General features: G+C 56.1%; 1 protein-coding gene across 1 annotated transcript in view; it reads right to left on the bottom strand.

Moving 5' to 3' along the window:
- LOC112110589 (motor neuron and pancreas homeobox protein 1-like) overlaps nt 1–15,601 on the bottom strand; it is a 28,454-nt gene that overhangs the window by 11,420 nt on the left and 1,433 nt on the right. The window lies entirely within an intron of this gene.

The following is a 15,601-nucleotide window of genomic DNA, read 5'->3' as shown; positions in this document are numbered from 1 at the left end:
GAGAAGGAGCCTCACTCAGGAAAAGCCCCAAAGGGGAGGAACCAGCCAGGCCTCCAGCTTCACAAGGGACAGAAGGACCTGGCTTCCACCTGCTGCCAAGGCTGCTGTTGACCGCTCGTCTCTGGCCATGCAATACCACCAGGCCTGAGAGAGGCCTGTGCTTCCCCGGCTGGCCACCGAGGGGGAGCTGTCCGGCAACAAGCGACACCTAGACTTGACGTCTACAAGCCAGTAACCCGTGGCCAGCCAGCAAGTCCATTGATACTAATCAGCCAAGCCGATAAAACCGCCAGCTGGTCTATTCGACCCCGTACCAGCTTCCTGAGAGAGAACGAAACTCCCAGGGTCACAGTACGCTCCCCCCTGCAGCAATATCGACCTGTTCGTCAATTCCAAAGCCAGAAGCGACCATTGTGATCACCTAATGTGAAGCTCCGTGGGATTGCCCTGCGTTAATTCCTGTTTGAGCTACTGCAGCTCGGAGGAAAACATCCAATCTTGATGTGAAAATTCCTAGTGATGGAGAAGCTGCCAGACCCCTTCCTAAGTTGTCCCAGTGGCTAATTACCTGGAACGAGCTGTCTCACCGTGGGCTCTGCAAGAAGGCGTTAAGCTCCGTCGTGCTCTTTACCGACCCACCTACCATTCGGGCCGGCTGTCCTGACTGACATCCGAGCTACTTTCCACATTTGCTGCAGGCTGGAAATGATGCGACGCTCACCACATCCGCCATTCGGCTGGAATATCAGGACACTGCCTGGCCGTCAGACTGGGGCTTTGGGGGCCAAACGCTAAACAACGCAGCTGCCTCCCTAGATTAGTAGGTAACGTTCATAAAGAATTGCTGGCTTCTTTGGTCTGGCTCAGACAGCTGGTACCTAGGTTCATCTGGGATCTGATATTAACCGACTGTGTTTTCACTCGGTCTCTAACACGTTGTGCTTGTTCGCTGTAGCTAACAGAACATATCACACTGGAGCCCAGGGTGGGCCTGGTGGGCTTTTCCCCCACTGTCAGGGTCAGGACTCTGAGGAGCTGGGGCAGACAACAGAGCTGACGCTGACCCACTTGACCCATTGAACTGGCTATATCAGCCTGGCCCCACAGACGGCGCTTAATGGCCATCTTCTACACCCTGTCACCTTGGGCCTGCTGCCTTGGCTTTTCCTCCTGGGACCCGGGCTCCCCCACCACCTGGTTTCCTTCCTCTCGCTTCCCCTCTGGTGGTCTTAGCCATAGGACCATTCTGGGAGGTTCCCCGAGCCCCCCACTTATCCCTCGCTACCTCCTCCCGCATGGCCATATCCCTGCGATTTACCTGCACCCCTCCCGGACTCCCTGCGGCTCCCGCGGTGCCAAGCCTGGCTCTACCCTGCGTGTCCCACTGGGCCATCGCCACGCCAGGCACCGTCCCGCCGAGCAGGCATCTCAGCCACGGGCCCAGCTCACCCGTCCCCTCTCCCACTTGACTCCGCCGGGCAGTCTCCCAGACCCACCACTCACAGAGGTTTAAGGCCAGAAGGGGCCATCTAATTCTAGACTGACCTCCTGTTGATCACGCCCCACCAGCCCTGCACTGAACCCAACAACTAAGGCAGCTTCCAGGAAGGCCTCCGGGCTGGATCTGGAGACATCAAGAGCTGGAGAAGCCACTGCTGCCCCGAGGAGTTTGTCCCAGTGGCTAATCGCCCGCAGAGCTAACAATTCCTATGGGAACGTGTATGGCTCCAGCTTCCAGTCACTGGCCCTTGCACTGCCTCTCTCCACTGCCATAGAGTGAAGAGCTCTGTTAGCGTGCGCTGGGTTCTCCCCGGGGACGGGGAGGCACCGACACACTGCAATGCACTCGCCTCGCTACACAGATCGAGCTCACTCGGAGCGTTTTCTCCAGCACTTGAAGCGTTCCTGGGGCTCTCTTCTGTACCCTTAACATGGGGACCCAGAACAGGAGGCCATATTCCTGTCGGTCTCACCAGTGCTGTGTACAGAGGTTAAATCACCTCGCTACTTCCACTCCCTATTCCCCTATTTATACACATTAGCCCGTCTTGTCACCGCCCGTATTCAGCTGTTTGTCCACTCTCACCCCCAAACCCTTTTCAGAATCACTTTTGCCCAGGATCCGGCCCCCGTTCTGGAGGTCTGGCCTGCAGTCCTTGAGCCTCGGTGTCTGGCCTTGCATTTGGCTTTATTAAAATCCATTTTGTTTGAATGGGCCCAGCTTACCGAGTGTGACGAAGTGGGGGATTTTCTTGTTTTTCCAATGGTTTGCATGCAGAGGGGGTGGGACTCAGTGTCCCTGGGTGTTGCTGGTTTAATGAGGTGAGGGGAGAGGGAGTTTGTTGGTACACAGGACCAGAGAGGGAACTTGGGACCCCAGCCAATGGCCTGGAGGACGGACACCCCAGCGACTGGTGACCTGGCGACCTGGTGACCCGGAGGCCCAGATCAGGAGTCACAGCCAGTTCTGGCCAGTGGGGGAACAATGGGCTGCGGAGAGACGGGACCCCGGTGACCTAACCAGCCGGTTCCAGCCAGAGAGCCCAGAGGACAGAAGAGGGGAGAGGAGGCCCAAGCGACCTGGTTTACGACCCTGTTTACCTGGAGAGAAGACAATGGACAGAGATGGGGCTTGGGGGAGGTGATCTCAGATGCCCAGCTGGGAAGCAAGGGGGGCTCTGGGCTGGAGAGGGGGAGCAGGCAGAGCCCACCAGGATGTGCTGGGCTGAGGGAGGCCAGGCCTGAGGCCGGAGAGTTTCCTATGCTGTGTTCAACGCCCAATAAACCTCCTGTTTTACGCTGGCTGAGAGTCACTCCAGTCTAGAGAACAGGGTTGCATCAACCCCTTCGGGGGGTGGAGGCCCCGGGGGATCCAGAGCAAGGGGACTCCCTGAGGGGGCCCACGCTGAGAAACAGGTGTGCTAAGGCTCAGAGAGGTGCGGCTCCAGGAGGTAGAGGGGCCTAACCCTGGGAGAGAGTGGACTCCCGAGAAGGGCTGTCGCACTGAAAGGGGCACCCCGCACGGACCGCACGGGGCCAAGAGTGGGCACAACGTGTGAGTCCATGACACCGAGCAATCCAAATCGCTCTGTATGACTGGCCTGTCCTCAGCATCATTTACCACTCAGCCACTCGTGTGTCAATTGCAGTGATTTGATATTTTCTTCCAGATCCCTGGTGACAATCTGGAATAGCATCAGACCTAGAACTGATCCCTGCAGAACCTCATGAGAAAGGTCCCCGTTCAGTGAGGAGTCCCCATTCACAACTACTTTGGAGATCTGTCAGTCACCCACTTCTTTGCTGATTTGGGATGGTACTGAGTCAAACGCCTTACAGAAGGCTCTGTCTGTTTCATCTACGCAGCCACCTGAATCAACCAAACTTGTCATCGCAAAGAATGAAATGTCTTGTTTGACAAGACCAATGTCCCCCAGTGCCCCGGCCTCCTGGCCTGGCATCCCCAGCACCCCGACCTCTCCTAGCCCTCCCTCCTCCTGCTCATCATCACACCGTGGTACCCGCTGGACGCTGGGAGCTAGCTGTCTGAAATGACAGTGCATCGGGCTGCCTATGTGAGCTGGAAGCTGCCCCAGGGCACTCATGTCTCTGACCCGCAGTGCTGAAAAGGAATCACTGTCCCCAGCTCCTCGGGTTTAAACCACAATGGGGCCGAAGTGGGTGAGCATCACACCCATTTCCAAGCTGCCGCCCAGGGTGTAAAAGGGACAGGCCAGCGAGTGTTAACTGCCAGGATCTGGCTTGAATCCAAACCAAGGGGAGGGCTGGGCGCTGGTGCTGCGTTGGCCTGGGCAGGCAGAACTTGGGCGCTGACCAAGACCAGGGTCCAGGCACGTAGGAGGAGAAAGGGCATCCCCTTTACATGGACACGACAGACGCAGGGAGGACAGGTCATTGTCCCCACTGTACAGCTGGGGACCTGGAGTCCAGCGAGGCCGAGTGACTTTCCCAGGGTCACCCAGGAGCGGGTGGCTGATCTGAACCTAGATCCCCTGAGTCCGAGTCCAGTGCATCATCCTTGCCCTGGGAATCCCCTGTCTGTTTACCCCATCACCCCACTGGTGGAGCAGGAGGGGCCTAGCCCACCGGTAAGAAGCCCGGATTTCTTTCAGCTGGGGGAGGGGGGCTCTGACCCTAGAACGACACCCTCCCCCCCCCCCCCCCGCAGGAGCATGACAGCCCTGTGCCTTCCCAGCCACTCCTTTGCAGGAGCTCAGCGGGCAGAGCCGGAGGCCCTGCCTCTCTCCTGTCCAAGGTCTCACTGACTCCAGCCAGGCACAGGTGGCCCCAGTGGGAAAGCTGAGAATGATTCACTCTTGCAAAGAGCTTTCACACGCTCGCCCGTCCAGAGCGATATATCGAGTCTCTCAATGGCCATAAATCTCCAGCTTGGCAGCTCTGTGCATAGGGCCTCCCCAGCCTACATGGCACTTCCCTCCTGCTGGCAGGGGGCACAGAAATCAGAGCCTCCCCCGGGAATCTGAACACACACCGGCTTCCTGCGCCAGCCACCCCTTCACGCGTGGCCATCGGCGCAGCCCAGCGGGTCCCCAGCCAGCACCAGCTAAGAAATTCATAAGGCTTGGGGAGAAACGCAGCCCTGGCAAACTCCGCTCTGTTTGGCTTCGCTGGGCCCCGGCTCACGCCCGCCTGGACTGGATCCCTCCTGTCTCGATGTGCGACAGAGCAAACGTGCTAGTCTGGGAAGGATCAGACCCAAGGGCTGGAAGCCGCAAGGCAACGTGATCTCTCCTGGCTCTGGAAGCAGAAGAGAGGCCCCCTCCCACAGATTCCCTGAGCTGTCCCAGGGCCAGACACCAAGCCCAGTGCCCAACCTTGGATGGCTCAGGAACCAGAGCCTCCCTGCTCCACGCTGCCTGGCTGGACGCAGTCTAGGCTGGCTTTGAGAGGCAGCTGCCACTCCAGAATGTTCTGCCAAAACTTCAGGGAACCCCAAAAGAATTCCTCCCCTCAGCCTTGTGCTGAGCCCTAGGTCCCAGGGGGCCGTGGAGACACAGGAGGGGAGGGGGGAATCAGATCGTTTGTTTCTCACTCAGATAAAATGATTTCCGGGTGAGCCTGGGAGAGTCGCTGCCCCTGTCTGGGCCTCAGTTTCCCCCACCTGTGAAATGGGGATAAAGAGATTGACCCCGGCTCCCCTGGGTGGGGGATGGTATATTCATTAGTGAGCGAAGGTCAACCTGTGCAGTGGGCTAGAGCAAAGCTTAGGGTGGGTTTCGCCAGGAAGTGACAACCAAGGGGTACCAGGGTGAGTGCTACTGAGAGGAAGGATGAGCCAGTGATGAGGGCGCTAGCCTGCGACTCTGCTGTGCCACAAATGCCTGGGTGGCCGCAGGCAAGTCCCTTAATGTCTAGTGCCTCAGTTCTCCATCTGTACAATGGGAGAATAGCCCTGCCCTGCCCCACAGGGGTGTTGTGGGTCTACATCCATCAAAGCTTGTAAGGGGCTCAGATACTTCCTGGGGTGGGGTGGGGTGGGGTGGGGCAGATAAAGACCTTTCCTCAGTAGCAACATTCTCCTGATGAAGTGAATTTTGCTCACACAAATTATTCAGAAGGGGGAGCTCAATGTCACGTGTGTGCACAGATGTCTGTCTGTGTGCACGTGTCTGCATGTGTGTGCATGCATCTGTGTGCACACGCGTGCGTGTGTGTCTGTGTGCATGCACGTTTGGATGTGTGCATGTGTCTGTGTGTGTGCACATGTGTCTGTGCACGTGCATGTGTGTGTGCATGTGTGTGTGTGTGTGTGCATGTGTGCGTGTCTGTGTGTGTGCGTGTATGTGTGTGCACGTGTCTGTGTGTGTGCATGTATGTGTGCGCGTCTGTGTGTGCGTGTGTATGTGTGTGTGTGCCTGTGTGCAAATGTGTGTGTCTGTGTGTGCGTGTGTATGCCTGTGTGTGCGTGCATGTGTGTGAGTGCGTGTGTGCGTGCGTGTGCATGTGTCTGTGTGTATGTGCATCTGTGTTTACATGCGTGTGTGCGTCTGTGTGTGCGTACATGCATGTAGGTGAGTGTGTGTGTGCTCTACACCAGGATTAAAAACACCGGACCCCCAAACCCATCTGGTGCCCTTGTTATTTAGTCCTGTTATTAATTATGGCGGCAGCCAGGAATGCCACTCACGGATGGGGCCCTCTCGTATTGGGAGCTGTACAGAGGAGTCACCAAGGGGACAGGCCCTGCCCCAGAGAGCTCAGGACCTACACCTCGGACAGGGCGTGACAGGGGGAACTTGCTCTTCCAAAAGATTTCAGGAGCTGTGGGGATTCTGTGGCTGTGGCAGGGCTGGTCCAGCGGGGCCCAGGCTGCATCGCCCCAAACCTCCTTTCAGTTTGCTGCCAGAAGCTGCCCCGGCAGCCCAAGGGCAGCAGCAAACGTGGCTCTGGCCTGGGGAAAGGAGGCAAGGGGTGCAGTGACTGGGTAGTATTTGGGGGAGCATCTGCCTGAGCTGCCCCCCGCACCCGCTCCCCAAATCACACCAGTGTACGGCCCTCCTGCACCAGACTGTCAGCCATCCTAGGCAGCAAGGAACCACTGAACATTGGAGCATAGGGGTTGCAGACTGGTCGGCCCCAGTCCATCTAGCCCGGTATCCTGTCTCTGACAGTGGCCTGTGCTAGCTGCATCAGAGGAAGGTGCAAGGAACCCTCTAGCTAGAATAACCTACCGACAGGGGAAATCTGTTCCTAACCCCGGTCACTAGAGATTGGCTGGAGCCCTGCAGCAGGAGCGTTTATAGCCCCCACATGCTTATTGTGCCTAATGTACCTGTAGCTTTTTCATATCATTGTCCCTAGGCTTTTTAAAATCCTGCTCAGCTCTTGGCCTCTGAATCATGTGGCAATGAGTTCCACAGGTTAATTATGCATGTTGTGTATAAAGAATGAGCCTGATTTGTCTCCTGATTGACACAGGCATCAGCCAGAATAACTGCACTGAAGTTAAAGCTCTGGGATGAACCAACCAGTCCTGGTGACTTGTTGCAGGGAGAACATGCATTATCATGATGCCTTCCTCTTAACCCTTCGGACTCCGCACACCTCTCTGACCCGGAAAGAGTAGGTATTTTCCCCAACTCTTCTGTGGTGGAGACTGATAGAAAGGGATCATTTTAGCTTCTCTCCCATATGCTAATCCTCTCTGACTGCTCCCTTTGCCCCCTGCTGGACTCACGGACACTCGCCGGCTTCCAGCTTCTGCTCTCCCCACAGAATTTATTTGTTTTTCCGTCTTTGGCGATTTGCTCTTCAAATTCTATCATTCCCCTAATCGCCAGCGCTCATTTTCCTGGTCCCCGCTCGGGCTCATTTCTGTGGGCCTAGGGACGCGGCTCCAGCAATCGCTTCACTTTGTGCTTTAGCCACAGTGGTCGTTTCTCCTCCCTGCTTCCTGTTTGCATTTCGGGGTGCACATGGCTTCTGGGGCTCCCAGACGTCCTGCTGTAAGTAGCCCCCATGGTGAGTGTCAGGATTTTAATGTGAGGCTCCTGGGTTCGTTCTTTCTAACAAGCTTCCTCAGATGTTTTTAATCCTCTTTCCTGACCATCAGCGTCAGAGGGTTAATTTGGGATGCTCTTCTTCCCCCAAGGATGCTGAACTTACGGTAATTACACCGTGGCCCCTGCCATGGAGTGACTCAGCTGAAGGACACACAGCAGCTGGTTCCTGGGCCAGAGTCCTGGCCTAACTCTGCCTGTACTCGGACCAAACTCCCGTTGACTCCGCTACACTTTGCCCCAGTACAATGAAGGGCTTCAGGATCTGGCCCCAGGGCATTGCTTAGGACCCAGTCCAGACCGGTCTCTTCGCTCGTTACTCCAGTCTCAGCTGTCCCAAGAAGAAACCATTTACGGTGGCAAGAGGTTGCCACTTCTGTCTGCGTCCCGCTGGGACACGTGCCAGTCGGGCGCTGGAGTTGCCGGTTATTCCTGCTTTGGTGGCCTTGCTGCGGTTCTCTATCTCTGTCTTGGTCAGGTGGCCACCACCAGTGGGACTTGCTACAATTATGGGCTCAATCCTGCAATCACTTCGGTTCTCAAATAAGAACATAAGAATGGCCAGACTGGGTCAGACCAAAGGTCCATCCAGCCCAGTATCCTGCCTACCGACAGTGGCCAATGCCAGGTGCCCCAGAGGGAGTGAACAGAACAGGGGATCATCAAGTCTGCCATCCATCTCCACCCTCTGATAAACAGAGTCTAGGGACACCATTCCTTACCCATCCTGGCTAATAGCCATTAATGGACTTAACCTCCATGAATTTATCCAGTTCTCTTTTAAACCCTGTTATAGTCCTAGTCTTCACAACCTCCTCAGGCAAGGAGTTCCACAGGTTGACTATGCACTGTGTGAAGAAGAACTTCCTTTTATTTGTTTTAAACCTGCTGCCCATTCATTTCATTTGGTGGCCCCTAGTTCTTGTATTATGGGAACAAATAAATAACTTTTCCTTATCCACTTTCTCCACACCACTCATGATTTTATAGACCTCTATCATATCCCCCGTTAGTCTCCTCTTTTCCAAGCTGAAAAGTCCTAGCCTCTTTAATCTCTCCTCATATGGGACCTGTTCCAAACCCCTAATCATTTTAGTTGCCCTTTTCTGAACTTTTTCTAATGCCAGTATAGCTTTTTTGAGATGAGGAGACCACATCTGTACACAGTATTCAAGATGTGGGCATACCATGGATTTATATAAGGGCAATAAGATATTCTCCAACTTATTCTCTATCCCTTTTTAAATGATTCCTAACATCCTGTTTGCTTTTTTGACTGCCACTGCACACTGCGCGGACATCTTCAGAGAACTATCCACGACGACTCCAAGATCTCTTTCCTGACTAGTTGTAGCTAAATTAGCCTCCATCATATTGTATGTATAGTTGGGGTTATTTTTTCCAATGTGCATTACTTTACATTTAGCCACATTAAATTTCATTTGCCATTTTGTTGCCCAATCACTTAGTTTTGTGAGATCTTTTTGAAGTTCTTCACAGTCTGCTTTGGTCTCAACTATCTTGAGCAGTTTAGTATCATCTGAAAACTTCGCCACTTCACTGTTTACCCCTTTCTCCAGATCATTTATGAATAAGTTGAATAGGATTGGTCCTAGGACAGACCCTTGGGGAACACCACTAGTTACCCCGCTCCATTCTGAGAATTTACCATTAATTCCTACCCTTTGTTCCCTGTCTTTTAACCAGTTCTCAATCCATGAAAGGACCTTCCCTCTTAACCCATGACAACTTAATTTACATAAGAGCCTTCGGTGAGGGACCTTGTCAAAGGCTTTCTGGAAATCTAAGTACACTATGTCCACTGGATCCCCCTTGGCCATATGTCTGTTGACTTTACTCCCATGTGCAGTTCCGCTGGGCCAGTCCATTCCTGCCGGGGGCTTCTTGCGATGCTTGGAGCTTGGGCCTTGCCTAGTTTCCCCGTCTCAGGCCAGTGTAGGAATAACGCAGCACTGGGCCAGCCCCATTGATTTCAGTTCAGCTACTTGTGGGAGTAAAGCCGCGTCTTTGCGGGGCCGTTGGCATTTGTCTGCTTCGGGATTTGCCTCCTTGCCTGCGTGTCTCTGGGGACGATCAGATGCCCAGTGTCTGGGGTCACTATAGCCCAGGAGTTCTCAAGCTGTGGGTCGGGACCCCATTTTAATGGGGTTGCCAAAGCTGGTGTTGGCCCTGGGCCCCAGCAAGTCTGAAGCCCAAGCCCAAGCCCCACCACCCAGGGCTAAAGTTACATGCCCCCCACCCAAGGCAGGAGCCCTTGGGCTTCAGCTTTGACACCCCCCACCCCCCGGGACAGCGGGGCTGGGTCTTCGGTCCCCCCTCCCGGGGCTGTGTAGTAATGTTTGTTGCAATGAAGTTTGAGAACTGCTGGTGTAGCATTTGGGAGTCCAGTTCTTCCAGGCAACAGGTGCGATATTAATAACAGACCGAAAGCAGACAGGCACCGAGCGGTGACTATGCCCCGTCTTGCAGGTGTTCAGATTCTCGCCCAGTAAATGTGATTAGAAGAGTGAAATTCACCCCTTTGCCAAAGGCTGCCCCAAGCCCGAGACACTCCATAGCCCCGCTTTGGCCCCTGGGGCTCAAAGGGCGTCTCACCCTCAGGCCAGCCTTCGGCAAAGCGGCGAATTCCACCCGTGAGTGAATGTAGTCGTATTTATCCCCACGAAGTATGAAAACGCAGCCAGTTAACACCTGATGCTTTGTAAATGCACCACCAAGTTCAAGCTGTAAATGGATCTGTCTCCCCCCACACACACCCCCCCCCACTTCTGCCTGGGGAGGAGAGAGGAAACATTCCATAGGAAGGTGCCTCTCCCCAGAGAACGGCCCCACGGCTGTCTTGGCCCGATCATGAGGTGTTTCATTTCAGGAGATGGGAGATAATGGGGCTTTTCCTTTTAACTCTCCATTTCTACACCATTACTCATCCGGCTGGGCTTTTAATTAACCAGATTGCCTGGCTGTATTTTTTTAAATGGGCTTTGGAGTTATTAAATCACTAAACTTACATAATAAATCCATGCTTTTAATAGCCAATTCATCAAAGAATTGGGCTTCATTTTAATGACTCGGGACCTAATCCCGCACAAGCAGGATTTCCATTGACTTCAATGGGAGATACAAGGGCAAGGACAGACCTGGGACACAGACCTATAAATATCTATTCCTCTCAACTAGAGAGAAAACTCAGGACAGAACAAGGTCCCAACACCTTAGCGCTATAGGCCTGGTGTGTTGGCTAATATGCTTGTAACGTATGTTACCAGTCCCACTCTACTGGCTGGTTCACTAGACAACAGCCTACTACTGAGGCATGTTAATAGAGTTACACTGGAGTTATATATTGGAATTGGAAAAGGTTCAGAAAAGGGCAACAAAAATTATTAGGAGGAAGGAACAACTTCCATATGAGGAGAGATTAATAAGACTGGGACTTTTCAGCTTGGAAAAGAGACGGCTAAGGGGGGATATGATAGAGGTCTATAAAATCGTGACTGGTGTGGAGAAAGTAAATAAGGAAGTGTTATTTACTCCTTCTCATAACACAAGAACTAGGGGTCACCTAATGAAATGAATAGGCAGCAGGTTTAAAACAAACAAAAGGAAGTATTTTTTCACACAGCACACAGTCAAACTGTGGAACTCTTTGCCAGAGGATGTTGTGAAGGCCAAGACTTTAACAGGGTTCTTAAAAGAACTAGATAAGTTGCTGGAGGATAGGTCCAGCAATGGCTATTAGCCAGGATGGGCAGGAAGGGTGTCCCTAGCCTCTGTTTGCCAGAAGCTGGGAATGGGCGACAGGGGATGGATCACTTGATGATTCCCTGTTCTGTTCACTCCCTCTGGGGCACCTGGCACTGGCCACTGTCGGAAGACAGGTGTGACGAAGTGGGGGATTTTCTTGTTTTCAATGGTTTGCATGCGGAGGGGGTGGGACTCAGTTTCCCTGGGTGTTACTGGTTTAACGAGGGGAGGGGAGAGGGAGTTTGTGGTTACAGAGGACCGGAGAGGGAACTTGGGACCCCAGCCAATGGCCTGGAGGATGGAGACCCCAGCGACCGGACCCGGAGACCCAGCTCAGGAGTCACAGCCGGTTCTGGCCAGTGGGAGGACAATGGGCTGCGAAGAGACGGGACCCCAGTGACCGGACCAGCCGGTTCCAGCCCGAGGGGGCCAGAGGACAGAAGAGGGGAGAGGAGGCCCCAGTTTACGGCCCTGTTTACCTGGAGAGAAGACAATGGACAACGGTGGGGCCTGGGGCCGGGGATCTCTGATGCCCAGCTGCGAGCAGGGGGGCTCTGGGCTGGAGAGGGGGAGCAGGCAGAGCCCACCTGGATGCAGAGAGACTGGGATGTGCTGGGCTGCGGGAGGCCAGGCCTGAGGCCCTGAGAGTTTCCTGTGCTGTGTTCAACTCTCAATAAACCCTCATGTGTTACACTGGCTGAGAGTCGCTCCGGGCTAGAGAACAGGGTTGCGTCAACCCCTTCGGGGGTGGAGGCCCCAGGGGTCCAGAGCGAGGGAACTCCCTGAGGGGGCCCACGGCAGAGACAGACGTGCTAAGGCTCAGAGAGGTGCGGCTCCAGGAGGTGGAGGGGCCTGACCCCGGGAGAGAGTGGACCCCCGAGAAGGGCTGTCGCACTGAAAGGGGCACCCCCCACGGACCGCACGGGGCCAAGAGTGGGCACGATCTGTGAGTCCGTGACAACAGGACACTGGGCTGGATGGACCTTTGGTCTGACCCAGTCTGGCCACTCTTATGTTCACTGTTAGCTTCAATGGTAGAGGGCTGTTTTCTGGTACTGCAGGACCTGACTTCAAAGCCTGCTAATGCCCCATTGTGGGGAGGAGTCGTTGCAAATTACGGTTCTGTTATTGTCACAACTAGAGCAGAGCAAATTGGGGAATTAGCGACCAGTGAATATTTGTTTCATTTTTTTCCCTGCAAATATCCACAAAATGGAGAGTCACTAGCACAGAAACATGTCAATGTGAAATTTAAGTTTGAACATTCCTCAGAAGCAAAATTCAAACTGTATGTTCAACTGGCCCATTCCCAGTGTGCACTGGCCGGGTTAGCTCTGCGAGCCACGTGGCCCATTCCCAGTGTGCACTGGCCGGGTTAGCTCTGCGAGCCACGTGGACCAGGAGCAGAACAGCACCACGGGACCCGTGGAACAAATTACCAGTAGGAACTATTCCCAAGCCGCTAATGCTCTGCAGAGCCAGGGTCACTGGCTGGGGCTGTTTACAAAGAATTGCCCCTCGTGAATCAATCCCAGAAACGGGCTGGCTGGTCACGGACAAGAGGAACGGCCACGTTCAGACTCATTCACTGTGACTCGTGCTCAGCTGCAGTCAGGCCTCAAGGGTGACCCACCAGCCATGGGGTGAAGTGACATGGTCAGCCCAGTGCCCCTTGTTCCTGCTCCAATTGAAGCCAGGGGCAAAAGTCCCCTTGCAGCCCTCAGCCCGTCCCCGGGCAAAACCTCCACACAAGTCAAGGAGCCATTTGCCTGAGGATCCAGCCCCTCTAACAAACTCTCCAATGTGTTGCACATCCCAGCGCCGGGCATGGTGCTCTAGGAACCAGGGATGAGCTCCATGGACACAGAGCTAATGATCAGCATTGTCAGCCTGGTCTCTGAGGCCCCCGTCGGTCCCCTCCAAGCCACCCAAAATGCTGCCAACAAAGTCACCTTGGCGGCCTGTCAATCCAACCGCCTTGTCAGCCTCTGCCAATAGTCATCAGGTCCCTTCGCTGCCCGCAGCAAGTGTACACGGCCTGCGCCCCCCTGCAAGGCCCGACGCCTTGAGCTGTATGAGCAGAGCTCCTGGTGCATTCCCGCTCCTCTCTTCCCAGCCTCCCTTCCCTGCCCCCTAGGCGGCTCCGAATCAGCCCGAAGCTTCCTGGCCATCACGCCCCTCCCGGGCTGGTCCCTGTTAGAACAGTTGCAGTGGTGAGTTCAAACAAGCTCCCTACAACCCCCGACTACAGAGGCACTGAAACGGATTGAAATCAATGTAACTTAAATCCACACGTGACCCAAATAAACTCAACTGATTTCAGAGATTTCGCCCGGAACCAGCAAGTCTCTACAACGGGGCTGGAACATTCGTTTTGCTCTCCCCCACCCCCCGGGCATGGGGCTGAGCGCTCCCCAGGGGCAGGGCAGAGTCCAAAGGAACCAGCTTCCCCCCAGAAAACTCCTTCCCATCCTGCCGAGCATTGATTCTACCTGCCTGGGATTGGCTCGTGTGTGGCTGATGCTGGTGTGCCGCACAGCCACCTTTGGAACAAGTGGGGGGGGGGGGGATTCCCCATCACTGACCATTTGTCAATCAGGCCTGGCTGGGGTAACAGCTCTGCTCTGGGGATGGGGGGGGGGCAGTTCTCTGGCCTGCCCTATACAGGGGATTGGACACGATTCTTTCTGGTCTTGGCATCTCTGCCATTGCTGGCCTGTCTGCGGCTTATGGGCTGGTATTCCCCCCCCTCCCCCCGGTTACTGTTCAGTGTGTTTGAAGCACAAACATTTAGTGACCCCCCCCCCTTCATTGTCTAGAAACTCGGCTACCTTCACCCCAGCCCCCCCTTTCGGCCCCGGACTGATCAGCGCTTCCCAGCCTGTCCCCCCGCGGGGTCCAGAGGTTGTTAGCACCGGCTAGAAACCGGTCCGACCCGCTCCCTGTTCGCTGCGCCGCCGGGTTAATGATTAAGGCGCAGAGGCAGGTGGATCCCCAGGCGGGTCTCACCCTGCCCCCGGAGGCGATGAAGGGGTCTCCCCCGCCCAGAGCTACCCGCCGCCGGCCAGGGAACCGCTGAGCCGCTGGCAGGAGCCGCAGGGAAACTGAAAGCAGGCTCCGGGCTGGAGAAAGACCCACGCCCCGGGGAAGATGCACACGGCGGGTTGCTCCCCTCCTGCTCCGGGCTCGGACACGCTGGGGCGGCAGCCGTTTCACACCCGTTCCCAGGGGCCGCGCCCCGCTCCAGGAACCCAGCCCCGGGAGAGAAACATGGGGACACGCCGCGCTGAGGCCCGGATCGGGCTCCTGGGAACGCCGCTAGTCCCGAGGGGAGCAAAGGGAACGGACACCCCCCCCCCGGTGGTTCTCAGTGTGAACGGCCCCAGATGCGCTGCCCGGGGGGCTGGGCCCCCCTGCGGGGAGCTAGAGCGGGGGGGGGGTTCCCGCTGGCTCCGGGCAGGGAGCCCAGGTCTGAACCACGCTGCGGACAAGCAGCCCCGTCCCTCCTCCGCTGGCGGGCCGGTGCTGGCCCTGCAGACCCCCGGCCAGGGTGGGGGGCAGATCGCGGGCGCTGGGGGGGACCAGCTGGGAGCTGCTCCCCCTGCCCCTCACTCCTGAGCCCGGGCGCCACGAACCGACCTACCCACATTCCCGGGAAATCCGAGATTTGGCTGCGAGTGAAACCTGCGTCAGGGAGTGGCGGAGAGCCCCGCGCACCGAATAACCCCGAGGCGGCCGGGCCCGTTCACACGGGGACCAGGAGCAAAGCCCGGAGCCGGGGGAGGAATGGGCAAGGCGTGTGCCGGCCGGGCGCTGGATAGACGCGGGGGGGGGGGGGGCAGACCGAGATCATTAACAGTTCGCTTCGAGTTTGGGGGGCTGCGGTCGGTTGACCGGGCCAGGGACCGGCTGGGGAGCGAGGCTGGAAAGTGGGTTCCCGGTAGGTGAGGTTTTGGGAGCGGAAACCCCCGAATTTCCCGCCGCTGCCTCCTGAAAAGCTTTGTTTTAATTAGAAACGAAAGTCCGGACTTTGGGTCCCGGAGCCTGGCGGGGGCAGGTGCTGAAGCCAGTGCGGGGTCCGAGCGAGGCTGCCAGGCCCTGGGCCAATGGCCCGGTGCGGCGCAGGACGCTGTTAGTGCGCAGTAATGCAGGGATCGAAATGTCCCGTGCGGGGCGCCTCGCGGGTCTCTTCCCGCTCCTGCCTCGTGTTCGAACAGCGGGACCCCCCCGGGAGCAAAGAGCGGGGGGGTCTTCGCAACCCCGCCCCGGCGGTCGTTTCAGTCTTTACGCAGAAA

Source organism: Terrapene carolina, unplaced genomic scaffold (genome assembly GCF_002925995.2).
Source record: "Terrapene carolina triunguis isolate 2854851 unplaced genomic scaffold, T_m_triunguis-2.0 Scaffold62, whole genome shotgun sequence".
Lineage (NCBI taxonomy): Eukaryota > Metazoa > Chordata > Testudines > Emydidae > Terrapene > Terrapene triunguis.
Note: the sequence above shows the minus strand (reverse complement) of the source record. Positions and strands in the feature narration are given on the sequence as shown.